Raw genomic sequence first — 7,919 nt, forward strand, 5'->3', positions numbered from 1 at the left:
TTCAAAATGTCTAAAAAGCAACAAAGGACAGTGACAATCAACAGTGTATTGTGGATTCTAATTTAAATGCAAGCATGTTGTGATGCACCGGTTGAGATTCCTCTTGTGTTTTTTGATCTTGGAGGTTTTGAGGACTGACAGCGTCTCACGTGTCTCGTTTTCTCCTCTGAAGTGGTTCTGGAGATTAACGCAGTACTCAGCTGCTCTCATGCAACCTTCACTGCACTTTTCATCTCCACACATGTTTATTTATATTCTGTGCTGTGCTGGTTAATTCTTGCTTACATAAAGATTATTAATCTGTGTTTCAGTTTGGTTTTAGTTTGTTTTATTTACATTTGTAGTGTTTTGCATTTTGATGGTGGTTTTGTTTTGATATTTTGTTCTATTTGATTTATTTCTGAGTTTTTGTTTTGTTTTGTTTGTGCTTTCATGTTGTTGTGTTTTTTATTCTATCCTTCCAATACTTCTGCATCCCACAGTGTCCCTTTCTGATATTTTCAAACAAATATTTACAATTTGAATGTTCACACATGCACTTTAAATTGGCTCATTTGAATTTTGGTCTCTTGTTTTTGATCCCATCTTCCCAATACTTCTTGATTTTACAATGTTCCTTTTTAATCATTTTAAACCATCTAAATCAAGTTTAACCTTTGAAATGTTTACATGGGTGTTGATGTGCCTACAATCTTAAAAATAAAGGTTTTGTTGCATGTTTTGTTCTGCTTTATTTATTTGGGAATATTTAAATATTTAGTGTTTTGAATTTAGAATTTAGTTTTCTTTTGTCTTGTTTTGTTTGTGACCCAATCATTCCAGTACTTCTGCATCCCTTTTTAATAATTTGGAACCATATAAACCAACTTAAAATGTTTTCATTTTCTATATTGGAACTTCTTCAAAAGTCAAACAGTAAATGATCGGTTGACGTTCGTCAGGCGGAACAATGATCTTATCATCCATCAAAACTTCTCATTGAACAAAATGTTCTTTATATCAGAAAAAAAGTTTCTTCTGACTATTAAAATGTTAGTCACACTTACTAAACATTTTTTTTAACTGTTCACAGAAAGGTTCTTTGGGAAACCAAGAATGACTCTTCTGTGGCATGTGTAGAAGTCTGTTGCCAAATCGGACCGTTTTCCATCTTGTCCCTTTTCTCTTTTATTAGATATCTGGTTCTGGCAGGAGACCCCGTGACCTTGCTCAGGGCTCTGTGGTGTTTCTGGTTAGACTCTACAGAGGGAAACTCGACTAACGCACATGAAAGACTGATTCTGCCAAGCCGCTAGGATGTTTGGTCTCTGTGTAATGAAGAACAGAGAGCACATGTGCCATGCAAGAAGCCCACTGCGTTTCAGAGCTCAAGCACTGATGTGGAGGTAGATACACCAACACCAATTAACACAAGACAAGTGATTAGAGTAAAACATGTCATAGATATCGTCAGACTTTCCCAGCTGACTACATTTAAAATTGCAATATTTTTTTAGTTTTCTGTATACGTTTTCTGTTTAAATGTGCAAATTAGTGTTTGGTGATGCATAACTTATTAGAGTTAAAGGTTTTTACTGAGGGATATTGGATTACTCTTCTCATCACTGCATAAATCAGAAAATATTGTCAATAGCCAGTAATTAATCAATTTGCACCATGTTTTTAGGACTAAAATCTTATATAAATCAGTGTGAATGGAATATGAACAAAACCCTAAGTAAAACCTTCAGAAGACAGAGAAGAATGAACCTGTAAAATCTGGTGTATCTAGGTTCTGCAGAAGTGGAGAAACAAACTGATTTTGAGAAAAAATGCATAGCAATTGAAATCTACAGACGCAAATAAAGGGCAACAATAAAACCAGGCAAATTAAATATGAACAAACCCCTTAGTAAATATCTTCAGAATGTGGACGAGAGCAAATCTGTACATTTTCGTACTTGTAAGTTCTGGTATTGCTAGATCTCAGTGCTGCGTTTGACACTGTTGATCATAACATACTACTAGAGAGACTGGAAAACTGGGTCGGGCTTTCTGGGATGGTACTCAAATGGTTCAGGTTATACTTAGAAGGGAGAGGCTATTATGTGAGTCTAGGAGAGCATAAGTCTAAGTGGACGTCCATGACATGCGGAGTCCCACAAGGCTCGATTCTAACACCGCTCTTGTTTAGCCTGTATATGCTCCCACTAAGTCAAATAATGCGAAAGAACCAAATTGCCTATCACAGCTATGCTGATGATACCCAGATTTGCCTAGCCTTATCTCCAAATGACTACAGCTCCATTGACTCCCTCTGCCAATGCATTGAAGAAATTAATAGTTCGATGTGCCAGAACTTTCTTCAGTTAAACAAGGAAAAAACTGAAGTCATTGCATTTGGAAACAAAGATGAAGTTCTCAAGGTGAATGCATACCTTGACTCTAGGGGTCAAACAACTAAAAATCAAGTCAGGAATCTTGGTGTGATTCTGGAGACAGACCTTAGTTTCAGTAGTCATGTCAAAGCAGTAACTAAATCAGCATACTATCATCTCAAAAACATTGCAAGAATTAGATGTTTTGTTTCCAGTCAAGACTTGGAGAAACGTGTTCATGCCTTTATCACCAGCAGGATGGACTATTGTAATGGGCTCCTCACCGGCCTTCCCAAAAAGACCATTAGACAGCTGCAGCTCATCCAGAACGCTGCTGCCAGGATTCTGACTAGAACCAGAAAATCTGAGCATATCACACCAGTCCTCAGGTCCTTACACTGGCTTCCAGTTACATTTAGGATTGATTTTAAAGTACTTTTACGCGTATATAAGTCACTAAATGACCTAGGACCCAAATACATTTCAGATATGCTCACTGAATATAAACCTAACAGAGCACTCAGATCATTAGGATCGAGTCAGTTAGAAATACCAAGGGTTCACGCAAAACTCAAACTTAACCAGTGCACGGTGCAAAATAAATAAAGAAATAAATATATATTTTGCCTTAAAACAAACAGGTGAATCAGCAGTGTGAAAGTAAATAAGAATATCAGCAACTGACTCTATGAAAACAAATGAAAAGAATGATCATCCCAACATGAATGACTCAGTTTTTCTTGTTCATATGTTGTGCATTCATCTTAAACTGCTGTGGGACTGCAGGTGTTTGAGTAAAGCCACACACACACACACACACAGATACACTGACTAATGACAGAGTTCCTCTCAGCGCTGTGTGTGTGTGTGTGTGTGTTTGGCCATATTCTCTGAAGTATGGTTTGAGAACTATGAAAGATATACAGTCTCTGAGTCAGTGCTGAAAGTCTCCTAATGACTTTAGCAGCATCACTCATAATGTCATCCACACATCTGTCACTGACACTTCTCCCTGATGCGTCCCCATCAAGTTATGAATGATCCCTAATTATTTACTCCTGAAAAATACCTTCCTGGCAGCACCCAAGCCGGAGACAGACTCCACTGAGCTGTTAGTCAGAGCATGAAGGGTTTGTGAAACAAATCAGCCTCGCTGACAGTGAGAGTCGCTCAGAGATTAACCAGGACTCTCAGCAGAGAACCACACATATTTCACAAATGCATTTAAAGGCATTCGTTTTTTATTTTATTTTGTAATCTGCTAACTGACATATTTCATCATATTCTGGGATTTAATGTAGTGACCTGTAGCTGTGAAATATCCAGTGTCCAGAAATTTTATTATTATTATTATTAATATTACCAAATATGGAAGCTTATTTCTGCCATAGAATAAAAAAATAAACTAAAATAATAATCATCCGAGAAATCTCACTTTTTTCCCTAATAATTATGTTTACATTGGCCTTTTTGTTTTTCTTTTTTTTTACAATAAAAAAGGTACTTACAATCTATTTCACAATTCTGACTTTTATTCTTGGAAATGTTAGTTTATATCTTTAAATTTTAAGTAGACATCTGGCTTATTTCCACCATTTAATATAAAAAATTCTTACTAAATTTCTTCACAACTCTGAGTTTATAATAACTTAATTTATATAACCATTTTCTTGCAATTTCAGAATTTTGATAAGAAAAAAAGTCACAATTGTGAGATAAAAAGTTATTTTTGGTTTTTGTATAATTCTGCGGCAGAAACAGCAACAAAACAAACAAACAAACAAAAAATTCAATTTCAATATTTAAACTCAGACTTCTGAGAAAAGGATAAAAAGACAAAATTGTGAGATGTAACCTGTGAGAGAAACAAAACAATTGTGATAAAAAAATGTCTTCATTGTTCTATTCTGTGGCAGAAAAAAAAATTGTGAGAGGATTTATATTAAAAAAATTGGGAAAATTAGCCTGAAATGTGAGATAAAAAGTTGCAATTATCTTTTTATCTTTGTAATTCTATGACAGAAACAATCTTCCATAACCTAAATGTAATTGTATTGAACATTGGTGTTATATACTGTTTTAAACTTTTTTTCCACTGTTTTCCAAACAATAAGCACCTCGAGGCCTTCAGTTACAGTGATTTTACCGCGGTAAAGACAGTTTCACACTCATAATGTGGATAAATCACAGCCTCGAGTGGTTTATTGCTTTAATAAGCACTTTGTTCTTTCTGCGTGATGTGTTTTCTTACTCTGTCATTCTACACATTCCTAGAAAGGCTCCTGTAGATGGTGACTCCGGCTCTTTGGGGTCATTAGTGGCAAATCAAAACAGCTTATATTTGATGAACCCTCCAGGGCAAAGGTCAGAGGTCAAGAAGGGCTGCTTGTGTTTGAAGAGCGTCCCCTGAGACGCCATCATCTGAATCTCTACTCTATTTATTTAGAAATAGTGCGGATATGTAAACTTTTCACGCTTATTAGAGGTCATCTGCTCTAAAATCTGCTTTTAAGGGGAAATTGAGAATGTTAATAAGGGTCGTATTTTAAAGAAAAGTTACAAATTATTCATGATTTATTTACCTTCATGTTGTATCAAGTATTATTTTTTGTATTATTGTCTTTGGCACAATATCCAAGTTTCTGTTGTCCATACAATAAAAGTAAGGGCTAAGGATCCAGTTATTGCAAAAATAACTGTATATGTATATATATATATATATATATATATATATATATATATATATATATATATATATATATATATATATATATATATATATATATATATATATTAAACTGAATTTTTGTATTGTTTTCAAGTACAAATATATAAACATTCTTAAAAAACAGATCTATTTATCACTTGTGCGTTTATATCAAGAGTAAGTGAGATTTGCTTAAAACCAGACAAATGGTGTCAAAAAAAAAAAAAAAAAACAGGTTTTGGCATACTGTATATTATTTCTTGCTAAAACTGACTTCATTTGGATTATTTTTTTAAGATAACTTAACTTAATAAGACTTAATAACTCATGTGATTTTAATGAACGTGTCTTAATTTAACAACGTTTAAATATTTGTTCTGGAAAACAAGATAAATACGCTGCGGAAGAACATGATTGTGTTGCAGTGCATTGCGTGATTTCTGGGTTATGATCTTCAGGTGCGTTACGTCCAAATGGAAGTAGAGATGTTAGGAACAATGGTGCGTATCGAGTTGCAATCACGGATCTGGACGCTCTTCAGCGCGGGTCAAAGGTCGTCTTCCCTCCGAGGGGAGCCCGAGTCCTGCTTCTGCTACCAGGAGCCGCTCAGATCTAATCAACTCTGTCATGGAGGCTTTTCTCCATCCGTTCCTTGAATTAGACGGAGAACTGCTTAAATAAGACAAGCTGGAGAAACGCTCCTGACCTGCGCCTCTTTGAAATCTCTGAATGTTTCAGCATGTGAAGTCTTCTGAATGAACCACACGTTATAAAATCTATAATATGTAATTGCATACTGTTTTATAATGTTCTACAGTGCTGAAGTATAAATATCTGCCAGCTAACTACTCTCTACTCACCAGTTGCTAAAGAAAATGCTGCTCTTTTAATCTAAACAGAATTTAATGGTGTATTGTATCTTTCTATTTTAAGCCATCTCAGATATTTTTCATAAGGATAATGTATGTTTTAATGCAATTCTAATCAACATAGCCTGAATCACTGAATAGAATACTGTCAAATACTTTCTGCCTCATTCTGAAATAAGAAACCAATTAAAGAATATTAATTATTATTCTTCCTTTTAGGATTAGTTTACACAAATGTCTCATTAAACATGTCTACAACTTTATAAAACTGATCCAGGTTTAGGTAAAAACCCACAGATATTTAGTTTACTGAAATCACACGATTTTGGTTATGACTGATAGCATTATTTATTTTCTCTTTTTTCAATATTTTTAGATATATCGTGATATATCATTATCGTGATTTTTTTGGCCACAATAATTGTGCATATAAATTAATAAAAAAATACATAATCAATTTTAAATTAAATACTATATTTATGCATTTAGCAGATGCTTTTATCCAAAGTGACTTACAGTGCATTTAGGCTAACATTCTTTATATAATAAAACATGTGTGTACATATATATATATATATATATATATATATATATATATATATATATATATATATATATATATATATATTAAATCATATTTATACAATAACGTGTATTTTATATTGTATAAATATATGATCTAATTTATGTCATAATATAATATAGTGTAATTTAAACTATATATTTATAGGTATGTGTGTGTCAGTGCTTTAAGTGGGCCGGTAGGCACCATTACTCAGTATACGCCACTTCCAAATATAGCTCTTGAGGGTACCACCACCTCTCCGTGCGCCCAGAATGTGCTTTTAGCGTACAGGTACGTTCATTTGGACATCTGTTTTAATAGAGGTTTTAATCCTTTGCCTTCAGTGCCACTTTTCAGAGCACCCTTAAGTTCCTAATTCTTCCTAGTTCGGAGTATGGAGTGTGAATCATTTGAACCAGTTTGGGAGTTCGGATCGTGATCGCGAATCATTTGAGTCAGTTCGGGAGTTCGGAGCTGCTTCGCGGATCATTTGAATCAATTCGAGAGTTCGTAGCGGGTTCGCGAATCATTTGAGTCAGTTTGGGGATCGCAAATCACTTGAATCAGTTCGGGTGTTCGGAGCTGCTTCGCGGATCATTTGAATCAATTCGAGAGTTCGGAGCGGGTTCGCGAATCATTTGAGTCAGTTTGGGGATCGCAAATCATTTGAATCAGTTCAGGAGTTCGGAGCTGCTTCGCGAATCATTTGAATCAATTCGAGAGTTCGGAGTGGGTTCGCGAATCATTTGAGTCAGTTTGGGAGTTCGGATCGGGTTCGCGAATCATTGAGTCAGTTTGGGGATCGCAAATCATTTGAATCAATTCGGGAGTTCGGAGCGGCTACGCGGATCATTTGAATCAATTCGAGAATTCAAAGTGGATTCGCGAATCATTTGAGTCAGTTTGGGGAACGCGAATCATCTGAATCAGTTCGGGAGTTTGTAGCAGGTTTCGTGAATCATTTGAGTCAGTTTGGGAGTTCAAAGCGGGTTCGCGAATCAGTTTGGGGATCTCAAATTATTTGAATCAGTTCGGAAGTTCGGAGCTGGTTCGCGAATAATTTGAGTCAGTTTGGAAGTTTGAATGCAGTAATGCAGTAGCTCTTTCTAAGGGTATTTTTTCAAAATCCTTTTGCACATTTTATTTATGTTCAGTTGTTCTTTCTAGCTCAAGCAAATCCACAAACTAATAAAAGGATTAATTATTAAGGTTGCCTGTTGACTACTGTATATAAAAGCCCTTCAAAATAGTTGTTGTTTCCTCAGGGGATGAGGGGAATCATAAAAAATAAATAAAAATAAAAATAATAATAATAATAATAATATAATAATAATAATAATATAATAATAATTTTTTGTTGTTGCTATAATAGAGATAATAGAGATAATTTTGCAATATAATATAGGTTAATTTATGTAGTA

This window comes from Carassius gibelio, chromosome B9, assembly GCF_023724105.1.
Source record: "Carassius gibelio isolate Cgi1373 ecotype wild population from Czech Republic chromosome B9, carGib1.2-hapl.c, whole genome shotgun sequence".
In the NCBI taxonomy this organism is placed as follows: Eukaryota; Metazoa; Chordata; class Actinopteri; order Cypriniformes; family Cyprinidae; genus Carassius; species Carassius gibelio.